Source organism: Lagenorhynchus albirostris, chromosome 8 (assembly GCF_949774975.1).
Source record: "Lagenorhynchus albirostris chromosome 8, mLagAlb1.1, whole genome shotgun sequence".
Lineage (NCBI taxonomy): Eukaryota > Metazoa > Chordata > Mammalia > Artiodactyla > Delphinidae > Lagenorhynchus > Lagenorhynchus albirostris.
The window spans coordinates 50,809,275-50,836,639 of record NC_083102.1 but is presented as its reverse complement, the minus strand read 5'-3'; the positions used below and the strand labels follow the sequence as shown (position 1 = coordinate 50,836,639).

At 39.7% G+C, this 27,365-nt stretch overlaps 1 protein-coding gene across 1 annotated transcript in view; it reads left to right on the top strand.

The window, feature by feature from the left end:
* The first annotated feature begins 488 nt into the window (after window positions 1-488).
* Window positions 489-27,365, top strand: part of PALS2 (protein associated with LIN7 2, MAGUK p55 family member) — a 103,493-nt gene continuing 76,616 nt past the window's right edge. The window contains exon 1 of the mRNA XM_060156058.1: window positions 489-675. The gene's annotated coding sequence lies outside the window, so the exon portion shown is untranslated. The remainder of the gene's footprint in view (window positions 676-27,365) is intronic.

Below are 27,365 nucleotides of genomic sequence, written 5' to 3'. Positions count from 1 at the left end.
TCGAAAACGCCCAGGGGGGAGAATCTTGCTCATCAATAAATGCTGAATGACAACGGCAATTTCGGTCTGGAAGACCCGGCGCGGATTGGGTCTGGTGACCCTCTCGCGGGCGCGGCTCGGGGCCAGCACCGGGGAGACCCAGTAGAGACGGCGGGGCGCGGGCGGCGAATCTGGCCGGGACGCCGCCGTCTCCGGGCGCTCGGAGGGGGCCCCACCTGGTCGCCGCGCCGCGGCCGGAGGGGCGGGGCCCGGCTTCCCCGAGGCGGCGGCGCCTCCTCGCTCCCGAGCGCGCACTCCCCGGCGTCCGGCGCACGCGCGAGGCCGGGAGAGAGCGCGCCGCGGCGGCGGCGGCGGCAGCGGGAGGGGGAGGAGGAGGAGGCGGAGGCGTTGGCGGAGGCGTTGGCGGAGGCGGAGGAGAACGGCGGCTGAGGGGAGGCTGGCCGCGCGCGCGGTGGTGGCGGCGGCGCCGGCGACCTGAGCCGGGCGGAGTGGAGAGCGACGGAGGGGGCGGAGAGAGAGGGAGGCGGAGGGGAGTGAGAGCCGCATTTCCAGTTCCCAACTACGAGTCCGGAGTTTGTAGATGGGGCTGCTCGGCGGCGTCTGCGGCTGAGGAAGAGCAGCGGCGGCGGGAGGAGGGGAGCGACGGCGGCGCGGAGGAAGCCGAGGTGCGAGCCGGTGAGTTGCCGGGGCCCCCACGTCTCTCGGGTAACGGTCTAGCCGCGCGCCGAGCTGGCCGGGGGGCGCCCTGTTGCTTGCGGCTTCGCGCCACGCGGGGACCCCGGCCCGCCCCGCCCCCTCGGCACCTGGGCTCGGGCGGGCGGCGGGGGCTGTTCGGCTCGTCTCGCGCGGGAGGGGCGCGCTCTGCGGGGCCCCAGGTTCCCGGGCTGCGGGCGTGCGGGCTGGCCGGCCGAGCGCGGCAACGTGTCTGGCCCATGCTGCCGGCTGCCGCGCCCCGCTCTCCATCCGCGCTCCCCGGCGCGGCCCGGGCGGGGGCAGGGCTGGGGCTGGGGGCGCGGGGCCCCCTCCGAGAGCCGGGCGCGGGCGCCTGCACCCTCTGCGGCGAGAGTGGCGTTAAAGCATGAATGGAGAGCCGCGCCGGGGACGGCGGTTGCCGTGACTGACACCTTCGGAGTCGGTGCCCAGTGGGGGCGACTCCGCCGGCCTCTGGCTGCCTCTCGAGCTCCGAGTTCTTGGGGGAGGAGGCTTTCGGCGAGTTCTGCTGCCACTTCCGAGGCACGAGACTCCAGTTGTTTGGCCAGAGTGGTTTTGGGCCGAGCACACGCTGCTCCGGAGGCGTTTGCGGCTGAGGCAGTGCTTTCCGATTCTGAGTACGTTGGTCTGGAACCAGAAAGGTGCTGGCTTTTTTTGTTTGTGGCTTTTTGGGGTTTTTTTTTTTTTTTTTTTTTGCTTTTTTGGCGGGGTGGAGGGCCAGGAGCGAGTCGATGGAGGGATCTCACGGTCGGCGTGATGACAGGATGTGGATTGGTTGGTGGGTGTTTTGGCAGAAGGACTTTTTAACACTTTCTTGGGAGTTTAGTCTCAATTTCCCCAGTTCCTTGGATTACGGCTCGAGATTACATCCATTCAACTTCCATCCGTTGGGGCACGTAAAAGGGGGGTGGGGGCAGGCGAGGAAGGTAATTGAAGGCTGATGGGGAAGCTCAGAAAATTCTCCGCATTACTTATAAACAGCTGGTTAAGGTCAAGCTAATCACGTTTTACTCTTTTTCCATGCCTTTGGGGATGGTTGGAATTTTACTTTGTGCTTCCTGTCTTGGTCGTCTTGTTATATGGCTCGGAACAGTGGAGGTGCGTTAAAATCGCTCTTCAATGGGAGTATGGTTTAGCAGCCATTCCTTCCAGTGAAATCTTTCAGATGGTCGTTGGGAAACTTCCGTATGCCGAATATTTTAGGAGAGGTAACACGCTGTTAACCAATGCGGAGATAGTTGCAGTACGCAGGTGTAACAACAGACCTCACGGTATTATTGTATCAGGCCTGATTATAGTCATGTCTTCTGAGGCCTGATTACAGTAAACAAAGAACTTTTGTGGATTGTGTCATTTTTGAGGTCATCTGTATCTGAAATCTGTCATGTATTTAAATTCATGTTTAAATAGACGTTTGCACAATGTATTACTCTTTAAGGTCTATGCTGCTTTTAGTTTAGACTAGGGTTACATAATATACAAGTGGCAACATTTTTAATAGCTCTGTTTTTGTCCTATAGAGATTGCACACTAAATATCTTTATGCAAAAAAAAAAAAAAAAAAAACGATTCCGGGATGTCTGTGTGTGTCATTTTCTAATTGATGCCACTCAGTTGCTTTTCCACTTGGAATTTCAAAATGAATTTTTTCTTTTTTTACATTTTAAATTATATGAACACTAGAAAAATTAGGGGCTTAAGCAAGTCTGGTAGCTCTATATAAGACAGCGTCATTTTTTGTTGTTCTGTAGGCCAACTGTTGGATTTTTTTTTTAAACGAATCATATTTTTCTTAAACATTCATGGGAGCAGTTTGCATTTTTCCTGAGTCTCATTTAAGGCTGAAATTGTTCCAGAAGACTACACAGCCTGCTCTCTTCCTCCTCCCCCCACCCCTCCTTTTTAGCTTGGGATAACCAAGAAAATCATAATTGTGAGACTCCATGTATGTTATCTATACTCTGCTTTTAAAACTGAAGTTGTTTGAGCATTTACCATCCCTTTATATACTTTACCATTTAATAATAGATGGTGAGCAGAAGACAACTGAGATTTTAATTAAATGCCCTTCACTTTTTTGACATCCAAGCTTTGTTAAAAGTAACATCAGAAAATTATTGCAAGTTACAAATAATACAGGGTTAGTGCCGGTCAAAGGCTACCTAATTATAAAAACACCAAGAAAATAAATATTAAAAGAGACAAGAGGAGCCATTTGTACTTTTTATGTCACTCGCTGTATTATAAATTACCTAGTCCTAGGTGGTTTTTTAAAAAGAGTGTCTTGCAAATTAGACATTAGGTTTTTAGCACTGGTTATAATTTTCTTTAACAAGGTGGTTCATTTGGTAAGTGACTAAATTTGTATCAGAACATCACTTCAGGTAGACGGAGTTAACTTGCAAGGGATGTGCTCGTATTTATTTCTGGAGGAATGAACACCTGCCCATTAGATAAAACAAATACTGGGCTGGGCTGAGGATATCATTAAATTATTCCTAAAAAATTATACTGAGAAAAAAGAACCTATAGATTCTTTCCTTCCAAAAATAGTGTTCACATTTATGATATCATAAGAGCAGAAAAGCATACGAGGTCTCTTCACTGATATGGTGCTAGTATTGAATTAAAGATTTGATTTCTTCATTGTAGTTACCGGATTCTGCATAGATTACTTTTGGTCAGTCTCACAGAAGCTGCGATCATTTCCCAACTCTTCCTGTTATTTGTATGTGAGACCACTGGGGGGAGACTTTACAATTTAGGTTGACCGTATCCCTCCCTCCCATACACCGCTACTAATAATCCCTGAGCACTTTGCCAAACTGCTGCAAATGCGTTGAGGAGGATGCCCTCAGAATCAAGTCTTGATCAAGGTGTCTAAATGACTTTTATTTCTTTAACTCACACCACACTCAAAAAGTACCTCTCTTTATAGATTGTGTTATTAACAGTCTACTTTTTGGTTACGTGGGCTAACTAAATATCTAACATAGTGAAAGATGAGATTCATGAATACATTAGAGCTTTCAAAGATCTGACTTTACTGATATTAATCTTAGAAGCAGTGCAGGTTTAATTACTTGCTTTGCGTATATAGATATTAGTTGTCCGGAAAGATCTGGAGAGAACACCATCTTATGTGAGCTGTACTGTATCCAAACCTCTTAAAGCTGATTGTTCTCCTAATTTAAAAAGCTTTCAGAGGAAAAGATATTGAAGCATCCTTTGTACCTAATTTTTATCACATAGGGGAAGTTCTTCCTTTATCTTAGTAATAGAGATAAGATCGAAACCCACAACTTTGTTGACTGTTAAGCTGTAGCTATTCTCAAGAGGTACAATAAAGTCAAAGAAGTCTAGTTTCCAGTTTTCTCTTCTGACAATATTTAACTTTGTTAATGTCCAATTCAATAATAGTGAACTTAGCAAAGGATGTTATTTTTATAGTAGTTTAGAAAGGACTTAAGTTTTTAAGTTCTTCTTTAAGACCTTTGTGCAGCCTTGATCATAGTATATAGATTCATTCACAGTATAAGTAGTACAGAATTTGAAGTAGTTTCTACCATCTTTCCTAGTTTCTTCTTTTTTAAGATGGCTTTGCATTTTTTTCTTAAAACATTTCATAATCCTCCAGAAGAGATATTTTCTGCTTAGGAAATGCTCATTCCTAGCTAACCTCAACATTGTGTTTAATACTTGGGAAGTAGTTTCTAAAGGTCTGTAAAGTTATCACTGATGCAAAGCAAAATGAGAATTAAAGACAATGTAGTGAGTTTTTCATAAAGCTGAAGTTATTTTCAAATCCTTTCCTCTGCCTACTAGTTCCTATACATGGTCTGATTCCTACTTACTTTACCAACTTACGCTTTTTCCTCTTAGATCAGTTACTCCATTACCACTTCTTTATTATTCCCCCTTGTTCACTATATTCCACCTACACTGCCCTTCTTTTTTTCCCTCAGAAATGTCATGGCTTGTTCCTGACTTAGGTCTGTTCCCTCTGCCTGGAATTCTCATCCTAAAGCATGACACAACTGGCTCCTCATCATTTCAGGCTTCAGTTCAATTACATTATCAGATGAGCATTATTATCTAACCACCCTGTCAGAATGGCACCATCCTCATTTCCCTGTATCCCATTACTTAAATTTTTTTCTGCAAACTGTTTATCATATCTGAAATTGTATTTTTATTTTATTATCTGTATACTCTCACTATAATGCAAGGTCCATTAGAACAGTGATTTTTTTTCTCTTGTTTAACAGTATATGCCAAGAACTTAGACTTGTTCCTGGCACACAGCTGTCATTAAACATAAACCTTTTTTTTAAAATTTGAGGTTCTATCCCTCCTGAGGCTTTGGTGTTAAAATGTTCCTTTATGAAATGATTTGAGTAGATGATAGTTGTAGTAAGTAGGCCACTTTTGGCTGTAAGTAATAGAAATCCATTCTAACTGGTATGAACAAAAAGTGAGATATACTGTAAAGATGCAGGAGTGCCTAAAGGAATCCAAGGGTTCGGACTCTGGGACTCCAGTGCCAGCTGGATACACTTCATCTCTTCTCTTTACTCTTCACTGTGCATTTGCTTCACGTCTTCTAATGCTGTAGAGGACCACTTCCTAGTCCTCGTAATAGATGGCCACCAGCAGCTCCTAAATGTTCCCTGCACCAGCCCAGACAACAGGAAACAGATTCATCCAGCACCCATCCCTCCCCTGTTCAGCAAACTATACCATGTTATTAGAACTTGCTTGTACTTGCTGTAATCATGTGAAATAGGATTGGGCAGTCAACCCAAATAGGTGCTGCAGTAATAATTCATTTTCACCCTTGACTACCCCCCCCAAAAGGCTGGTTTCCCCTCTTTTAAATTTTGCTGCTATATGTAGTTGGAAGATTTGAAAAGCACTGTCCTGGGTTTATATAAAAGAAATGTCCTTTTATGGAAGGAATTTACCATTTGGTTGAGGATAATATATACATGAAGGAAAGAAAGTGGCATGAACTGAGGAAAATATTTGCAACTTGTATAACAGACAAAAAGCTAACTTCCTTAATATATGAAGAGTACCTGCAAATTGATAAGAAAAAGACCAACCATAAAGTGGGCAAAGATCATGAACAGATAATTCACAGAAAAGGAAATTCAGATCGTTCTTAAACATATATATCAAGATATTCAACCTCACACACAATATAAATATCAAAAATTTAAACTATGAGATACTATTTTCACCTATTAGATTGACAGATCAAAAAAGTTTGATAGTACATTTAAAAATTTTTTATTTTATATCGGAGTATAGTTGATTAACAATGTTGTGTTAGTTTCAGGTGTACACAGATTCAGTTATACATATACATGTATCCCTTTTCAAATTCTTTTCCCATTTAGATTATTACAGAGTATTGAGCAGAGTTCCCTGTGCTATACAGTAGGTCCTTGGTTATCTGATAGTACTTTTTTTTTTTTTTTTTTTTTTTTTGCTGTACGCGGGCCTCTCACTGTTGTGGCCTCTCCCTTTGCGGAGCACAGGCTCCGGACACGCAGGCTCAGCGGCCATGGCTCACGGGCCCAGCCGCTCCGCTGCATGTGGAATCTTCCCGGACCGGGGCACGAACCCATGTCCCCTGCATCGGCAGGCAGACTCTCAACCACTGCGCCACCAGGGAAGCCCCTCTGATAGTACTTTTGAAGAGGAGAGAGGCTAACAGATGTTCTCACGCATTGCTGGTGGAAGTATATATCAATAGAATTTGATGTGATTGAAATTTCTGAAGATTACTGAGGTAAAAAGAACTACCTGGGAATATGTATAAATTGGTGTAGCTTATGGGAGAGGAAAGAACTAACTTATTTACCTGAACACTAACTTGTGTTGCTTTATTTTTGGCTTTAATCATGAAATAAACCCAGGCTAAGGTAAAGCCAGCAAGATTCTAAGAAACAAGGGCTTCCCTGGATGCAGGGGACACGGATTCGTGCCCCCGGTCCGGGAAGATCCCACATGCCGCGGAGCGGCTGGGCCCGTGAGCCATGGCGGCTGAGCCTGCGCATCCGGAGCCTGTGCTCCACAACCGGAGAGGCCATAACAGTGAGAGGCCCGTGTACTGCAAAAAAAAAAAAAAAAAAGATTACACACACACACACACCCCGCCCCCCAACACACACACAAAGGAGATTTTTTTTTAAGGATCATATTCAGTTCCCCTTCCCAGATCTCCTTTTCTTCTACTCTAGTACTGGTGAAGTTTGTGTCTAAATCACTGAGATTTCCATATACTTTGTATCTTTTCAGAGCCTTGTACTTTGTTAGCTACTTAGTAACACTTAAGTAAAGATTGACGTGAACAGGGCTTAGCTTATTGGCTTTTTATAGCCACTTTATAATTTTATGCTTTTGGAAATCTTTTGTAAAAAATGATTTATAATTTCACTTAATATATGTACTTCAGATTTTATTGCAATAAATGGTCATAGAACACTTTTATAAGTTTATTATATAATATATTAATGGAACTTCTACATGGTTACTTTGTTCTATGAAATATTGTTAGATCTTAGTTGGGTGGGAAAAATGTTGTGGAAAGATGGGGGAGGGCAGCTGAAATTCATGGACCTTTCTAGAAAAATTTGTGAGAAAGCGTGAGGAAGATGACTGAGCAGATCAGGGCCACATGCTTAGGAAAGGAAAAGTAAAGAGTGAGGGATTTATAGAAAGTCTGTGGTGGAACCCAGAGGGGCTACATCTTGGGAGAAGTTTTAACCTAGGAAAGTGCTGTTGATTTAGTTGATTGCATACTTTGAGGATACATTATATCCTTCATGAGACTTTAATTCTGTAGGTCTTTTGCCACGAATTGGCTCTGATACAGGGATTCTCTACCTGAGTGGGTATCAGAATCCTTTAGAGTTATCTCACACCAAAGGATTCTAACTTAGTAGGTCTGGAGTGGGGCCAGAGCATGTTTATATTTTTTAAACCCCCAAGAGCCAATATTTGTAAAATAACACATCCTATAAAATATTCTTTTTAACGACTGAATCAGTCAGCATAGCTTTTATGGTCCTTTACCATTTAGGTAACTAACCTCAGAAGGTCTGTCTCACCTTGGTCTCTACTTTAGCCAGATTGATAGCTCTACAAGCATCTAATTGATTTCAATTGCTTTGCTCACTTTCATGCTTTCCCCTTCTTTGCCCCCTTGTTTCTTCTCTGCTAATAAACGTTTAAGCTTGCCTCCCCCAAGAAGCTGTCTTTGGCTGGCCTCATCCACCATTTATCTTTTCAGTATAGGACAAATTATAACGTAACACTGACATAGCTGGTAGGTACACATTATATGAGGGGCTGATTCATGTGTTTTCACTCCTGAGTCTTGTGTATGTATTCCCCTGTTTTACTGTTTGAACATCCTTATTTTTTCCTCTTGCTACCAAGAGCTTGGAGCTTAGACAGAGTTGACTTAGTATCGATAATGGCATCGACAATATATTTGAATCCTTACTATGTTTCAGGAGCTTTGCTAAGTGTTCTCCACACATTATCTCATTTGCTTATCAACAGTTTTTTAAAAATCAAAAACGCTTTTCTGATTGAGTTAGTTTCCTGTGGCTGCTGTAACAAATTGCCACAAACTTGGTGGCTCAAAACAAAAGAAGTTTATTCTCTCACAGTTTTGGAGGCCAGACATCTGAAATCAGTATCATTGGGCCAAAACAGGGTGCTCCCTGCAAAAGCTTAAGAAAAGACTATGTCCCTTGCTTCTTCTACAGTTGCTGGTGGTGCCAGAATTCCTTGGCTTGTGGGTGCATCACTCCAGTCTTCAAGGGCAGAATTGCAAATCTCTCTCAGCTCTGTTCTTATCACATTTTCCTGTGTGGGAGAGAAGGAGAACTCTCTCCTTGCCTCTCTCTTATAAGGACACATATGAGGCCCCCCTATTGTTCCAGGATAATCTCCCCATCACAGGATCCTTAATCACAGCTACAAAGATCCCTTTTGCAAATAATGTAACATTCACAGGTTCCAAGGACTAAGACATGGATATCTTTTGACTGGAGCTCTGGGTCAACATTCTTATATAAACTTGTGTATTATCAGTGATCCTAACTTAGGAGCAAAAACTTAAAAGTTTGTGAAGGAATCTGAGTGTAGGATCCTTGTAGTGTTTTGTGACTCCTGGATTGTTTACAGGTGTCTTGCTTACACTTAATTATACAACAATTTGGATTTTTTGTTTTCTTGTTTTGTCACTTGCTTTCTTTGGGTTTTTCCAAAGCATTCAACTTGGTTTTCATATGAAGAATAATATAACTCTCATGGTCTTGTATCAAATACAACATATATATATATATATGATGTGTGTGTGCGCGCGCACGTGTATGTGTATAAAGAAATCCAATTTCGTACAGAAAAGAATGGCTCTCTAAGATATTGCAAGTTCATCTTCCAGTTGTAGCTCATTTAAATAGCTTCTCATCTGGTGATACGGTGAGAGCTATTGTCACAGTTACTTCCAGATTTTTGGAAGTTTTAGAAAATTTTAATACTATAATGACAGTTTATAAATTACTTTATTGCTGTTACCATCTTAATGCTTGAGTTACTTTTCATTAACTGTAACAAATATTATTTGGGGTTTTGCTTACTAGCAAAACATTTTCACTGTTTCTTATATAGTGAAATGATACAGTTTCTTGAAACTGGGTACTTTATTATTTTTTTACTCAGCAAGGCAAGATAGTTAGCGATATGGGTTGTAATTCCAGTTTTTCCAACTTCCAGCTCTTTTACTTTGTTCAGGACACAGAGCTCTGTGTGGTATAAACAATACACTTGCTGGCAGAGATTCTGGTGTTACTACTAAACTCAATATACCTTATCTCTAAAATAGGGATTATAACATCTACTTTATAGGGTTGGTGTAAGATTTTAATTGGATAATATATGTAAAGTGTCTAGCACAGAGTCTGGTACAGTAAATATCAGTATCCTTTTCTTCTCTTACTGTTTGGTACAGTGTTACATGTACAGTGGATAATATTTGTTGAACAAATATGTCTTCAGTGCCTTTGCTTGATTCATACTTTCACTTTTTTCTTTCCAGTGTAAGAGCTATGTCTGTTAGTAAATATTTTTTAAAAGAACTTTGCTTTTAAAGTAGTCCAGTAAGTTATGTGCTGTTGACTAAAGTTAATAAGTCTTATTTTTATATGACATTTCAGTGTGTTTACAAAGGCAAGTTAAATATTGGATGGAAAGATGACTATGTAACCTCAAAAATTCCTTCCAATGTAATCTAAAATTTTTATAAAATTCACACAATCCTGAGTTTTCCTCCTGCTTTCCCCCTAAAATCTAAAGAAGTAAGTAGTGTTTGAAAATGTAGCACTTTGTTTGGAATGAAGAAAATGACCATACTTATTATATGTTCATAATGGTCCATTTATCATATAATAGGAATTCTTTAGTATTTGGAATGAATGTTGCTGTCTTCAAGTGGATTTGTCTTTATTTTACCTTGAATATGTATTTTTATATACATACAATAAAATGTTTTACAGGAAGTTTCATTTTACATAAAACTATTTGCCTTTTTATTCATCTATTAAATATCCTGTCTGGGACTTTGGTATAAGAAACTTGGGTAGCTGAGTTAAAGAAATTTAATTCATTGAAGTTGCTTATTTTAGAAAGTAAATGATGGTCATGCGTAATTTTATATAAGTTGATTCAGATGTTTTTTGTTTGTTTGTTTGTTTTTGTTTTTTTGCGGTACGCAGGCCTCTCACTGCTGTGGCCTCTCCCTTTGCGGAGCACAGGCTCCAGACGTGCAGGCTCAGCGGCCATGGCTCACGGGCCTAGCCGCTCCGCGGCATGTGGGATCTTCCCGGACTGGGTCACGAACCCGTGTTCCCTGCATCGGCAGGCGGACTCTCAATCACTGCGTCACCAGGGAAGCCCTAAACCACGTTTTTAAGAAGGTTGGAACACTCTGGGAGGCACATGGGCAAAGCCATCACAGTATGTGCTTGCCATCCTTAGCACTGGGTTCTTGAGAAACCCAAGGTAGAGAAATTTTCCCTGAAGGAATTTAAACTGTTGTGGGGGAAATAGGATTAAGGAGTCTGAGATTGTGAATGAACCCTTAAAAACCTTATAAACTTTTAATGTCCTCCCAGTTAAAACATTAAATATATCAAACAAATTATCGATGACATTTAATTCCGTTTGGAGATCCCGGGTACTATACAACTAGTTTCCATTTACCACTACTTCCTTGAAAGAAATGTTTCAGGATTTCCAGTCTTGGGGTAGCGGGGGACAGGAAATGCTTCATAAATCCTAAGAAGCATTTTTTAGAACATCTTATTCAGAGCCTTTCTTATTTTCACTTAAAGGTTACTAACTTCAACTTGTGTTTCTAACTGTTGTTTTAGAGATAGTATAACTTGGATATTTGAGGTAAAAGAATAAGCTTTTAGTAACCTTTATTTAACTCAGCTCGCTATAGCCAAGTGGGTATTTATAGTTCCTTTCGGTCCGTGGTAACTTCATGCCAGTTCATGTCAGAACGTGACATAGTGGGACACTGACTTGGCGCTGATTGTCCTTCCATTCTCATCTCTGTTCTCTCCTTCCCAACAGACTGTGATTCTAGATCAAAGGCTGGAAATTTGTTTTGTCTCTGTTTCTATCTCTTTTAGGAGTGCCCAGCAAATATCTTCTACTCTGCCATCTCTTTATTTCCCTTCCAAACCTGCAGTTCCCTCTCTTCCAAAATATCTCCAGAAACAACAGCTTAGAATTTGTTACACTCAAGTAGAAATCTTTACCAAAAGTAAATCTGTGTATATATGTATATACTGGAATTTCACATAATATGAAGTTTACTTTATATCGCTGTTTGAGGGAAGAAATGGTCTTTGTGTCCCCTCAGCCAAGCATTGTCCCATGATTTTAGGCAATGCTTGATATTTATTATTAAGCAAATTAGGAAACCTCAGAAATTAGCATATAAGTAGTGGTTTATCCTGTGCAGCAGACTGTAAGTTTTGAGATAGTTTAAGAAAAGAAATTCTTATCTGTAGGGAGGGACTTGCTGCTCATTTGATTGGATTAATTTTTGAGATATGTCCTAAGATGCTTTTAACTCTAAAACTTTGATTGTAAAAAAGCAAGAAGTGGGGGCTTCCCTGGTGGCGCAGTGGTTGAGAGTCCGCCTGCTGATGCAGAGGACACGGGTTTGTGCCCCGGTCCGGGAGGATCCCACATACCGCGGAGCAGCTGGGCCCGTGATCCGCAACGGGAGAAGCCACAACAGTGAGAGGCCCGTGTACTGCAAAAAAAAAAAAAAAAAAAAAAAAAAAAAAAGCAAGAAGGGGGCCATCAATTGATTCAGTATTGAATAGCCAAGAAAAAAAGAATATTGTTGGGTGAGGTAACATGAATGAAGGCATTTGGGTGGGAATGAGATAATGTGGTTGTAGGTATAGGAAGTAAAAAGATCAATGTAGTCAGGACAGAGTTTGTATTAGAGAGTAGAGGAGTTCAGTTGAATAGATGGAAGGCTAGATTTTTTTTTTTTTTTTTTTGCGGTATGCAGGCCTCTCACTGTTGTGGTGGTCTCTCCTGTTGCAGAGCACAGGCTCCGGACGCGCAGGTTCAGCGGCCATGGGTCACGGGCCCAGCCGCTCCGTGGCATGTGGGATCTTCCCAGACCTGGGCACGAACCCGCGTCCCCTGCATCGGCAGGCGGACTCTCAACCACAGCGCCACCAGGGAAGCGCCAGGCTAGATTTTTAAAAGAGAAATTTAAGCATTTCCAGATGGCAGAAAGCTCTCTTTTTCTAATACAGTATTGTCATTAAAATGATGTTTTAACGTGATCTGTGTGATAGTCTTATGCTGAGTGGATTACAGCAAAGAAGAGAATAGTAGTAGAAGACTTGGCAGTGGTAATTTAAAGGTGAAGCAACGAGAGCTTGGAAGACAGGTGGCAGAGAGAACGGGGAGTATAAGATGAATACAGGGAAATTGTGAATTCACTGTGGCTGATCAAATGGAATATAGAGGTATTTTTCAAGGTAGTTTTCAAGGGATTCCTAGGCAAAGGACAGTCCCTGGATTTTCAGGGTTTAGGGATCTTTTCCCAAGATAAGCCCTGTTCTTGTTTTAAAGGTTCATTTAGGTTCTTATTTTTAAGTAAGTTGTTACATTCCTTAGATTTAAACAGGCTGTTCTCAACTATATTTGACCCTTTTTATTATTATTAAAGGATAGAAAAGTTCTTTTGAGACCACTTACCTGGGTATTAACTAGTAAGTCAAATTATATTTGGACCAGCATGATATACTGTTAACTTTCAAAGGAAGAGTATTTACGATAATGATGATGGAGGCGCTGTGTGCGTGTTGTCCTGGAGGGGAGGGACAGAGAAACTAAAAATTAGGAAAAAGGGAAACTTAGAAAAGCAAGACGCTGATAGTACTGATGAAGATGATAAGAATATTACACCAGGAATATTAAATTTTAAAAGCATTCAAATGCCTGAAAAACAATTAAAACTGTTAGAAGTTGTGGGGAAATATGAGAAGTATGTGATTTCAATTTTATTATCAGAAGGCATATATAAAGAATGGTCATGGGCCTTTCTCTCTGACATTTTCTTTTTTTTAATTTATCAAAAAGCCATATAGTAAATACCTCTTGCAACCATGATGATACTTTCTCTAGAAAGCCAAATTATTATGAGACATTTACTGGGTGATCAAGAAAAGTGAGGTGATTTTGATGCTAGAAACGTCAAACTTTATTAGCTTGGTTTGCATTGTATTTCAGTGTATATTGTGTAATTGTGTATATTGTATTTCAGTGTGATCAATGTATATTCTAAAATATACCACTGATTCTTTAAGGGGGGCAGTTTTGTTTCCCATGGGATATTTGGTAATATCTGAAGATTTTTGGTTGTCACAGTTTGGATAAAGGTGCTTATTAGCATCTAGTGCTTGGAGGCCAAGGATGCTACTAAACAATTCATAGGATGGTCCCCCATAACAAGGGACCAAAATGCCAGTAATGCCAAGATTGAGAAACCCTGGAATATGGAGTAGGCAAGTTCTTCCCGGGGAATTTTAGAGACCTGGTCAATTTATTATTTCCTTTTTTCTAGATTTGACCAGGTATTGCCTTCTGTTAACACACTTTCTTCCCACAGCTTACAGTACACTTGATTGTCACTGTTTTCTTTATTGTGTTCTTATCCTACGGCTATATCTTGGATACTTTGATTAGACAAATATTTCCAAATACTTCGATCTGTCTTCTCTTAGGGTGACATTTTTCTGCTAGGACTATGTATCTTGTGTTTCCTTTTACTAATTTAATTCTTGAGGGATCACCCTATTTTCAAATTCTGAGGGCCTCGTGATGCGATTTCTTAAGTACTTTCTTTTGTAAGAAGGCTTTTTCATGTGCTTCAAGTCCCAGGTCTGGGTTGAGCTAGTTCTTAGAGTCCAGGTTTTTTTTTTCTGATGATATTTGTATCCATTCTAATATTTTCGTGCAAGGTAATTTTTTTTCTGACGATATTTGAAACTGTTGTAATCTTCTATTATACAAGTTCATTTAAATGAAATGTTTAACTCCTAGAAAAACCATCTAGGAGTTATTTCTTTTAGAATAATTTTATCCCTGCTTATAGATAAAGATTACCCTCCATAAAACAGTTGCATATGAAAAGGTATTTTAAAAGGTATTAGAATGGTTTCATAATGATAAGTGAAAAACATTAGGAACCGGTTTATTTTTTTCCTTAACATACCTCAAGTTGATGTTCATCTAAACATATTGGCCATTACTGCACTTAAAATATAAGTGCAATATGCCTGTGTGTACAGTTGACCGTTGAATAACATGGTGGGTGGTGGGGTGTAGGGGCTGATAGTCTGGATATTTATCATTGGTCCTCAGCACCTGTGGATTCAACCAACCATGGATCGTGTAGTACTGTAGTATTTACTATTGAAAAATATCCACGTGTAAGTGGACCCACACAGTTCAAACCCCCATTGCTCAAGGGTCAGCTGTACTAGCACTCTGTGTACAGGAAAGGAATAGGGAGGGAAAGCAAAAGTATAAAGAAATTATGTAGTAGTCAGGATGTGATGGATCCGTATTGTGTGTGTGTGTGTGTGTTGAAAATTTGTCATCTTTGAGAAGCGAAGTTCTGGAGTAAGTGTAGGGGGTTTTTTTTGTAGTAAATGTTTTCTGTCTACTTGTAGTACACATCACTTATATCTTAATCTTCCATTTTCATCTGTGCAAATGTTTCATTAATTGACCTTCCGTCAGTCTAAAACTGATCTGCCTCACTGATAGATCACTTGTTAAAAAGAGGCTTTCATTGGCTTGTTAAGCGACATATTCTGGAACTGCACAACAGAACCATCCTACCCCACCACTTCAAATGTGCGTAGTTATTGTTTTGAGTCTTGACTCCTTCCTTGGGCTTCTTTCAGCCGTGGAGAGCACTGCAGTTGCAGCTGCTGCCTCACAAAAGAGGTTTCGGATCCTCACTGCATGAGCACACAACCAGCGTCAGTAAGTCTGTTTTAATTCAGGAGATACTTTGGCTAAGAAATATTTAAATGCTGGAAGGACTGCTCTTCTGAGTCTAGGAATTGTAGGGTAGTCTGATGCACTGCTTTTATCCTTGGTGTGCTGAGCAACCTAGTTTATCTAAAAGGAGAGATCTATGTTGACTGATGAGCAGGACAGCTGTCCCTCCCATTACTTGTTTATATAAATTTATTTTTAATTTTTTAAAAATATTAATGATAAACAGTTAAAATAGTACAGAAGGATGAATGTACAATGAAAGTTTCAAATTTTCTGTTCCCAGTTTTACTTCATAGCGTTATTCGTTGATAATAGCTTCAGATTTAGTCATATCAGTAAAGTGTTTCTCAACAATTGCTCTTTGGCATCTTTGGCAGTACTGTGCTTTGTCTTGTGGGGTTGTGCTGAGCACCACTTAAAGTTTAGCGCCCCTGTTCTCTACCACAGCCATTGGAGCATCCAAGATGCCCTCACACATTTCCATGTGCTCCTGGGGAGGGGAGCGGTACTTACCCTGGGTGAGAGTTTTGTAAATTTTAAAATTATGCTGTGTGTCTTAGAAAACATGTGTCTATTTTTTCAACTTTACCCAGTAACTATTGACTCTACTATAAAAGAAGAATATTTGAGCAAACATGCACTTCTCAAGGGAGGCCCAGAAAAAAATCCACTTGGGAAGAACTGCGCTTACCTCTGATGGCTTAGATTACAACATTTATTCAATCTTACCTGCATTCCTTTATGATAGTATTACTCTTGTGTTTTCAATTACCTATTTCTTTTTTTTTTTTTCTCATGAGCTTTTTTTGTTATTTTCGAATTGTGAGCTCATGCTTGGCAGGGTTTTATTCAAGGGATTCTGTGCAGCCTGGTTAGGGGACACATTCCTCCAGGGAAGATTTGCTAAAGGTTTTCTTTGGCACCTGTGTAATTTCTCAGCTTGGGGTTTTCTGAACTAGGTAGGTATGTTGGAACCCTGAATCCTTGAGAGTAGGCTGTGGTTACAAATTCTCAGGTGGTATTTGCCCCCGAATACAGAGTTCAAGCTGAAAAAGGTTCATTTCCTCGTTGTCTTCCTTGGCCAACAGGGACAGCTTTGCTAGGCCACTCTTTTACCAGGTGGGGCTTAGTCCTGTAACATCCCTGATCTATATGGAGGGGTCTAATTGGCAGTTCTTCTTTTTGAACAGACCAAGGCCTAAACTGCTGCTTCTGAACTAGGTACTGAAATCTGCAAACACTCCATGCAGCCATGACTCAAGCACATGCTTACCAGTTTGTTTTTATCCTCTTCATGTTGGCGCATGAGGAGTTTCTTGAGGACTTACTCTTGTACTTGAGAGGATGTTTTTGGTACTTTGGTTAGCATTTCTAGGCATTTTGTGAGAGAATTACTTTAGATTTTCAAGTCCATCTTTTTGCTAGACATGCAAGCCTCTTCACCAGCTTTCTGACTTCTAGTATTTCCTAAAATTTCTGGTTTCTAATCTTTCATTTCTCTCCCATCTCACCTCTAGTACTGTTGGTGTTCTGTTCTTTTTAAAAAGCATGGATTCTGTCATGTCAGTGGGACCTCAGAAGGGAGACAGTGTAGGCATGTGTGCTCAGCCTTCCATTGTGTCTGGAAGCTTGTCACATAGTTTTTAGCTCTAAGCCCATCGATGCTAACTGACCTGAAGAAAAATAAATATCTGTAAATGCCTTTTCATTTAACTGTGACTTTTTTTTTTTTTTTTTAAGTTTGAACTTAAAGAGCTTGATGTTTGGCTATAAAAGAGGTGAAAGGACCGGGATGGAGGATGAAGTTCAGGCCATTAACTGTGCAGTTGAGCAAGGCCTTCCTGGTGTGGGGATCTTACCATGAAGTGTAAATATATAGGGCAAAATTACATTACAACAATGAGAAACTACAATTTTTTTAATTACATGCAATAAATGTTAACTGCAGTATGTTTGGCATAATAATAAAAATTAGAGTTCAAAGATAAATAAGATGACATTTCTGCCCTCAGAGAACCCACTAATTTTGTGGTAGAGATAGACATGTAAATGCAAATACAGTCACTTCTCATTATTCATTTTTTGTGGTAGTTTTGTTCTGTAAGTTGTCTGTGAACACTGAATTAGGCAGTACTGAGTCATTGTTTCTAGGCTAAAAGAGGGTTAGTTTCCTACAAGCCTCTGATCACATTTTCATTAACTGGTCAATACATAACCTTGCTTTGTGTGTGTTTCTGTTTAAAGACACCTTGATATATATGTGTGTCTATATATATATATATATATATATATATAGTTGATTCATTAACATTGAATCCCCAACAGCACTATAATTTCATGCCTGAAGGAAGCTCATCAGACACTTGTATTTTCTCTGTAAGGCACATCACCCTACTTTGTGCTTAGGAACAATGGACAGCAGGTAAGCTCTATGCTTGGGGGACATTTCAGACAGTGAAATCACCATGAAAAAGCACAAAAATTTGAAAAATGTGACACTCAATAGACTATGAAAAGGATACTTATTTTTGGTGTGAGAGCTGAAACAACAAGGCGCAGTGTTGCCTAATTGGACCTAAGCTGGGGATGCACACACTGGGCATGTTGTTTTTGCTGCTCTGTGTCTGCCTATGACAACAAAAGCACTGTGAGTATTGACTTTGAGGCTTAAGGTAAATTTTAACAAGTGGGTGAATTCATAAATACAGAATCCGTGAATAATGAGGATCAACTGTACTATTCAATAAGTGCTGTATGTTCTATATCTTCTAGGATGGGTCAGGAAAGGCTTCATTTGAGACCATTAAGATAAAGTCACAGCAGTATGAAGCAATAAGTTTATGGATAGCAAATGGCTTGGTGTGGCTGGAATTAAAAGGGCCCCTTTAAGGGGGAGCAAGAGAGGATGTTTGAACAGTTAAAGGGGGGAATATAAGGTCCTTATGCCTCATATGGCCCTTATGCCATGTTAAGTAATTGGAATTTTATAGGTGGTGGGGAGCCAGTGAATGATTTTAACCAGGAGGAAACATGGTCATATTTGTATTTTGGAAAGCTCACTCTGATGGTGGTATTGGGGGTAGATAAAGTAAGAAAAATAAGTAGAAGGTGTTAGAAGTTAAGGTGAGAGAGGATGAGAGTATGAACTAAGGAAGTGACAGTGGAGATAAAGAAAAAGGGGTGTGTTTGTAAGATATGCAAGACAACAGATTGAAAGGTCTTGGTGGCAGATTAGGTAGCAGGAATAAAGGAAATTGAACAGGTATACCTGGGCGCCATTAATTGAGATAGGGAATACTGGAAGGTGACCAGCTTTAAGAAGTAATTTGATGAGTTTTGGGCATGTTGAGTTCATTGTGTCCGTGGGATATCTTTACAGAGATTAGGCAAGAAAATATCATCTTATTTGATAGAACTTTGAGAAACATTAGCATATATTTGTTAATTGGTTGATGAATATCTGAATGCCTTCTGTGTGTCAAGGCACTGTCCAGTGCTGGAGGAGACAGAACAATGAGTGAATTTCTAGCAAGGGAGACAGACAGCAAGCAAAGATACTTTCAGATGAGCCCTAGGATGAAAACAAAACTGATAGGAGGGAGAATGACTGAGGATGTGTGTGAGGGAGAGGAGCTTCCTTAGACTGGGTGTTAGGGTTCACTTTCTGGGGCGGTGACATTTATACTGAAGCAAAAATAAAGAGATTAAGGATATGCATGTGGGTATCTGGGAAGATCATTTCAAGCAGAGAGAACAGAAGATGGTAAAGATGGGAGATGAGAAATGGGAAATAAACTGGGCATGTTTGAAGAACAGAAGGAAGGCCAGTGTGACTAGAGCGGACCACGGGGAGAGAGTTGTAGCAGATGAACTCAGAGGGACGCACAGGGTGCCAAGTCATGAAGACTCTGTAGGTCATGGTCAGGAGTTCGGATGTTTTTCTAAGTGCAGTGGGAAGCCTTTGGACGGTTTTAGCGCAAGAGTAACAAAATCTGTTTATGTTTTAAATGATGGTTCTAGCCAATCTGGAGAATATTGTTGAGAACTAGAGTGAAAGCAGGGGAGCAATTGAGTGACTACTGAAGTAAATGAGCAAGAGATGGTGGTGGCTTAGAGTAAAATGATAGCCGCCAGGGGTACAAGAGTTGGATTTTGAGTCAGTTACTTAAGATTATGTACTTTTCTTCTATTACCACCATCATGGCTGAATTTAAAAACCACTTTACCATTGGATCTGTTTTGAATTCTACGTATTTTTCTAAGTGCATGTAAAAAAATAAGTGTTATCTTGAAAAAACTACCAATGAAATTTACTCTAAAATAATCTAGTTTGGGGGATACTAAAAAAGATTCAGATTTGCATATTTAATACAATCTGGCAGTGATGCTATAGTTATATTTCATGTTTATTAGTGCTTATTGTATAAAAACACTTTCAGACAATTCTGTTGGTTCAATTATAATACTACATATTTTCTTATTAAAAAACCAGTGGAGCCTTAAACTGCTTTATTAATTAGTGCTTAGGTCAGTAAAAATGTACTAAAAGCAGGGCTACTGCATTGTGAGAGCAAATTAGGAGCAGCACTATTTGAGCTGTTTAAAAAAAAAAAAACCTCTGTAGATCTAGCTTTTCTCAGGATGAGCTCTGTACTTTAACAAGGATGCTTCTGGACACAGCATGGAGCCAGGACCAGGGTGGAGAAAGATTAGAGATCAGTAGACCAGGTAAGAGGCTTTTAAAATAGTCTAGACAAGAGAAGATAAAAACTCTAAACCAAAGGTCAGAGCCTGGAAGTTGTGATGAGGATGAATTTTTGAGACTTTTCTATAGTAGAATGAGAAGGATTTGGAGGAGAATTTGATGTCTAGGTTAGGGAGAATTTTAAAAAATCAGATGATTCTGAGATTTTAAGCTTTGGAGAAAGGGTGGATGGTGATGTCGTGATAACAAGAGCTAGAATCTCTAGTTAGGGTGAGTGACTAGTTTTGAAAATGGTAAATTAAAGCCACCTTATTTGGGGTTCCCGGGGAAAGTACAATACATTAAGAAGGCAGTTGGGGAAAAGTGACTGCTATAACTAAGATTTGAAAATCATATTCAGATAGAAACTGGTTGAAGCCCTAGAAGTAAATATCATTCAAGGAAAGAGTGAAGATCTGAGGAACACCAACAGGAGTGACAGCCTGCCCTCAGGCAGAACGTGGACAGAATATGTGCTTGATTTTTCAGTTAGCTTGTTCCTAAACATAGTTAGGAAGTTTGAGGAGAGTGGTGGCTAGGGAAGCCAGATAGCGGAGGCTGAATGGGAAGGTGGAGAACTGAAGAAAAGATGCCCAGGGTGAACTACTCTTTAAAGAAGCTTAGTAGCTGTGATGGGCAAAACGAGAGAGAGGAGGGTGTGACTTAAAAGTGAAATGGGGGGCTTCCCTGGTGGCACACGTGGTTAAGAATCCCCCTGGCAGTGCAGGGGACATGGGGTTCTAGCCCTGGTCCGGGAAGATCCCACATGCCACCGAGCAACTAAGCCCGTGCGCCACAACTACTGAGCCTGAGCTCTAGAGCTCATGAGCCACAACTACTGAAGCCCACGCACCTAGAGCCCGTGCTCCGCAACAAGAGAAGCCACCGCAATGAGAAGCCCGCGCACCGCAATGAAGAGTAGCCCCCGCTCGCCACAACTAGAGAAAAGCCTGCGTGCAGCAACGAAGACCCAATGCAGCCAAAAATAAATAAATTAAATAAATTTAAAAAAGTGAAATGGGGTTCAAAATGGAGATTTAAAATATCATTACTGAAAGATGAGGAAGATATTAAAACTTAAAAATGTGGGAGTTACAAATGAAAAAATACTGAAGTTACAGGAGAGGGATAACCCATGGGTCATGGTCCTACAGTGGGTGGGAGGGACTTGATTCATCACACAGACAGCAGCTTTGTAGAGGACTAGGGGCATATTTTCTTGTGAGATTGAGGAAAAAAAGGTAAGGAACGGTGCTGATACAGTTGATTCTACAGTGGAGGGGAATTTCAGTAAATCATAAATGATAGCCTCTTTTTCTTTCCCTTCTGACAAAATCATCTGCTGACTAGGGTAGTAAATGTTTGAAATAGAGAATGTGAGAGAACCAAGGGGCAATTAATAGAAGTGTGAAGCAATATTTAGGACTTTGCTGATTTGGGGGGAAAATAAGGAAGTTTGAGCATATTGAAAAGCTGGGGATAAGAATAGGAAGGAGGGCACTGAAAGGAAGGAAAGAGCTGTGGAAATCAGAAGTGAGGGGAGATGAAGACAAACTTGATTCCCAGATAATTTTGTCTAGGGCTACATTTATTGTAATGAGTGCAGATGAGCTGTAGCCAGGCTAGTGGGTGAATCTTTTCACTAAGTCTTACTGTAACTACACCATTAATGCAATTTTATCAAACCAAAGCATATGAAGGAAATTCTGTTAAAGCAGAAAACTGTCATTACAGAAAAGGACTTGTAAAAACTTTCTGCAATATTTGAAACAATATTTTTATGTAACCTTTTAAACATTTATGAGAGACACAAATTACCATATTTCTAGTTCATTTTGTTACCAGTGTTCTCAAAACATGGTATCCAGCTCCTTAACTGCTAGAACTGAAGGGCTGGCAAGGATATCCAGTTGTGTCTAGTGTTTATGCTTGCCATAAGGAAAATTGCAATGAGAAAAAGACTAAAATAGTACCAGGATTCAGTTGTCATTTTATGTAATTAGAATGTTCTTTCACCACTTTGAACATATTGCGTGTTCCTCAAGTTTCTTACAACCAGAAAGTCTTCCAAATAAGAAATGTGAGGTTAAAGCCTAAAATAATCTCTTCATTTTGGATAGGATATAGCTGCTCTCACCGAGGCAGGACTTCTTTGGGCTTTCTAAATTTCTAAAACTTTTAAAATAATTAGTAAGGCTATTCTATGCAGGGTTTCCATCTGGATATATAGAATGAAGTTTTCTAATATTGTAGATTATGTTTGACATTCCATACATGGACTTCCTATGTGGGGAGACTGTGTTCCCCTGTCTTCTTAACCTGAGCATTGCTGCCCAGGAGACCTAGTTGAGTGGCATTATACCTTGGAGAAGAGAATGTTTCCTTCTTTTTCGCTGTCAGTAATATATTATTGTGCTTATTTTTAATGCAGTGCCTTGTACTTACTTTTATATAATGTTTTGCTCAGTGCTTTAAAGGCTGATATAAGTAGAAGTGAACAACAGCCTGAGAGTGTTGAGTGAAATAAGAATATTGGAAATTGATAGCTAATTCTAGTAGCTTATAAAATGTTTTTACATTGAGAGATCTGTGTCATTTTAGTATAACAGTACTATAATCTGAATTGTATTTGATTACAAATCAGTGATTTTTGAGCCCCAGTTCCTAGTTGGAGTGGAATTAGTGGTATGTGAATTAAGGAAAATGATTTGGGTTAAAACTAGATAAACATGCCAGTAAATAGAAGAAGCAGTTTTATGATGAATTAAGTAAGATTGATTAAAAAGTTTCCTTTTGTTAAAGTTATATCTGTACACTTATGAATGCAGAGAAAATACATATCTTTTGAAAATTAAAAATATTCTTTATAGGTTTTTTAAATATTGATTTTAAATGTTATATTTTAATGGAATGTTTTACTAAAATACATTTCATATCATAATATATACAAAGAAGAATTTAATGAAGCATATCATCCAAAGATGACTTGGTGTTTCCAGGCTTTTTCACCTTCAAAGAAGAAGTCCTGTTTGTTTTTAACTCTGCAAGAACAGTTGTAATTCTGATATTTCTGTGTTCAAATTGGTTACTCTTTATACACAAGAGGCATATTTTTTGGTAGGTTTTCATATTAAAATTGTTAATGCATGTACAGATCAAAGACTGTTTTGCTCTTTATCTCTGTTTCTTGATGCCTAGAGGCTACAACTTTGAACTTTTTAGCTGATGCTTTTGTCACTGAGCTCCATATCATTTATGGTATGCTTATGTGGCTGATTTCTTGATTGTTCAGTTTTAACCGTTATGGAAGATGAGGATTTAGCTCTTTTTTCCACTCTACCCCTACTTTCTCTCTCTCTGTATATATATACACACACTTCTGATCCCTCAATTCTCCCAACATAATTATATTAATATTTTTATTAAATCAGTATTTAGTAATTGACCCATTAGTAAATTGTAGTTACCTTTTCCATTCCTCTGTTTTTATTTTCTTGGAGTTAATAATTGTTTGCTGAGTTTTCCATATATACTGCTTATCAATAATTCAACCCCCAAAGTCTCTACTAGTTTTTTAATTCACCTTTCAGTATGTTTATCCAAGTTTATCAACTTGATTTTCTTGAAGAGGTTGCTCCTGGGACCTTCTCACTGTCCAGGATAGACTCATTATTCTCCATACCTGATACACACTTGTCACCATCTTCCTGAGAGTCACTTTTACCTTTCTCATGGATTGCGTCTTCTAGTTCCTTTATCTCATATCTTCCCCTTTTCTATTTTGCCCCTTTGTTACATGCTCAGAGGGCAACATGTCTTTTTTTTTTTTAATCTTTCTAAGAAAAAGTGTTTGTGGTAGATTAGTTTTATGAAACCTTACAAACAGGTCTGAAAATTAATTTTAACTGTCCTCACACTTGATTGATAGTTTGGCAGGGTAAAGAATTTTAGGGTGGAAATGTTTTTAGATGCATCATTTCATCGTCTTTTATTTTTAGATGTCATCATTGAAAAGTTCAAAAGGACTTTGATTCCTAATTCTTAACATGTGATTGTGGTTTTTTTCCTTTGTCTCTAGTGTTCTGAAATTTCACAATGATGTGTCTTAGTATACCTCTGTTTTCATCTGTTTCACTGTGTGCTGTATGCCCCATTTAGTCTAGCAACTTACTGCTTTCAGTTCTGGAAAATATTAAGTGTTTCATTAATGTTTTTCTCCCTTCTGTTTTGTATATTCTTCTTTCTAAATAATTCCACTTATTTAGATGCCCTCTATTAGTCCTCTGACTTTTTTCTCTTCTTTCTTTCTACCTCTGTACTTTTCTACTTTTTTTGGTATTTCCCCAAATTTATCTTCCATGACTTATATTGCATTTTTTATTTCTACTTTTGCATTTTTATTTTAGAAGCTCTTTTGTTTCCCCTGGATGTTCCCCTCCTACAGCAGTCTTGTTCTAGTTTGATGAATACAATGTTTTCATATTCCTCTGAGGATTTTAATGATTGTTTCCTTCAGCCTTAAATAGTTTTACTATTACAAGTAGATTTTACCTGTTTATTCTGGTTTCTGTCACTCAGCATCTGAGATCCCAAGGTTAATATCAGTAACTCATTCTTTTTTCTTTTTTTTTTAATAAACATGACTTTTAATGCATTTAACATTTATGTACCCTTAGGAACATAAAGAACATAAAGAATCAGGTTTGTTTTTTTCCTTTCCTTAAAAAAATTTTAACCAAAAAAAAAAAAAACCCAGTTAAAAACAAGTAAGAGTAGAAAGAGATATATAATTAGAAGTCAAATTTTCTACTTCAGATCTGTTTCCCACGTCAAGCACTATTAGTACTTTCTTATATGTTCTTACATAAATATAAACACACAAAAGCATATACAAATATGTAAGTGTGTGTATTACTCCTTCCCCACCTTCTTTTCTTAAACAAATGGGAGCCCGGTATACTCACTTTTTTTTTTTTTTTAACTGTAGATGTTTCATTTCTGTAAACATGAATACAGCCCATTCTTTCCACAGGTATATATATTATAACTGAGCATACATACTATGAGTATATATATTATGACTTATTTAACCAGATTATTTCTCATCTTTTGCTTTTATAAACAATGTGGCATTGAAAATCCTTGAAGATACATACTTTTTAATTTATGTAGAAGCTGCCCCAGTGTGTACCCCCAACTCTGTTACCAAACAGAGTTTTTGACCTCTGCATTTCTCCTTGGTTAATATTAGTATTTCACTTTTATTTTGATTAGCCATCCTCTATTTAGTTCCACTGATCTTCCCATTTCTACCTGAATGAGTACTACCCTGTTTTAATTAACACAGCTTTAAAATATATTTTAATGTCTGATAGGTTCAGTCTCCTTATATCTCTCTATAAAAGGGTCATTTAAAAAATATTTTTAGGACTTCCCTGGTGGCACAGTGGTTAAGAATCCACCTGCCAATGCAGGTGACACGGGTTCGAGCCCTGCTCCGGGAAGATCCCACATGCCGTGGAGCAGCTAAGCCTGTGCGCCACAACCACTGAGCCCGTGCTCTAGAGCCCGTGAGCCATAACTACTGAGCCTGCGTGCCACAACCACTGAAGCCCACACGCCTAGAGCCCGTGCTCTGCAACAAGAGAAGCCACAGCAATGAGAAGCCTGCGCACCACCACAAAGAGTAGCCCCCGCTACCTGCAACTAGAGAAAGCCCGTGTGCAGCAACGAAGACCCAATGTGGCTGAAAATAAATAATATAAATAAAAAATAAATTTTTAGGACATTTCACATTGCCTTAATGACAGATTGACCAGCACAATATAGTTATGCTCTCAGTATATAAATCCATCACAGACCTTGGAGATATTGCGGGTTTGGTTCCAGATCATCACAATAAAGCAAATACCACAAGGTGAGTCACATGGATTTTTTGGTTTCCCAGTGCATATAAAAGTTAGGTTTATACTATACTGTAGTCTAGTAAATGTGCAATGGCATTATGCCTGCATATCTTAATAAAGAAATACTTTATTGCTAAAACATGCTAACCATCATCTGAGCCTTCAGCAAGGTGTAATTTTCTTGCTGGTGGAGAGTCTTGCCTCGATGTTGATGGCTGCTGACTGATCACGGTGGCCGTGGCAGTTTCTTAAAATAAGACAGCCATGAAGTTTGCCCCATTGATGGACTCTGCCTTTCATGAACCATTTCTCTGTAGCATGCAGTGCATTTGACAGCAGTTTACCCACAGTAGAAGTGCTTTCACAATTGGAGTCAGTCCTCTCAATCCCTGCCGCTGCTTTATCAACTAAGTTTATATAATATTTTAAATCCTTTGTTGTCATTTCAACAGCCTTCACAGAATCTTCACCGGGAGCAGATTCCATCTTAAGAAACCACTTTCTTTGCTCATCCTTAAGGAGCAACTCCTCATCCATTAAAGTTTTATATTTGTAACAGATAATGAAAAAGTTTGAAATTTTGCAGTTACCAAAATGCAACACAAAGTGCAGTAGCTCATTCTTTTTTTTTTTTTTTTAATTTTATTTATTTATTTTTGGCTGCATTGGGTCTTCCTTGTTGTGCTCAGGCTTTATCTAGTTGCGGCGAGCGGGGGCTACTCTTCGTTGTGGTGCGCAGGCTTCTCATTGCTGTGGCTTCTCTTGTTGCAGAGCACAGGCTCCAGTGGTTGCAGTACGCGGGCTCAGTAGTTGTGGCGCACGGGCTTAGTTGCTCCGCAGCATATGGGATCTTCCCGGACCAGGGCTCGAACCCGTGTCCCCTGCATTGGCAGGCGGATTCTTAACCACTGCGCCACCAGGGAAGTCCCAGTAGCTCATTCTTAACAGCAGAGAACTAAAACCATGGAACTCTGTTTGCATGTATGAGCTTCACTGTAGCCATTCTGTGACTGGATTGTTTGGGGGTAATGCCTGATCTTGATGTCTATGTCTTTCCACTTAGGCTGGTCATATTCTCTAGAGAAGACTCTTCATATCTGCCTGGAAGGTAAAGATGTGAAGGGTAAAGGCTTTTGATAGTCAAGAGGGAGAAGCAGGTGGAAGGTTTGTCTCATCATTCAGTAATCCTGTTTTCCATATGATTTCATTGTCCTTTGTCCAGCGACATTTCTTACATTACTCTCTCCAGATCAACCCCTAGTTTTCAGTCCTGCATGGGTGAGGGTGAGGGGCAGCAAGTACCCTGCAAGGAGGGTGGGGTTGAATTATTGATAAGTAGTATATATGAAAAACCAAGCAAATAAATATTA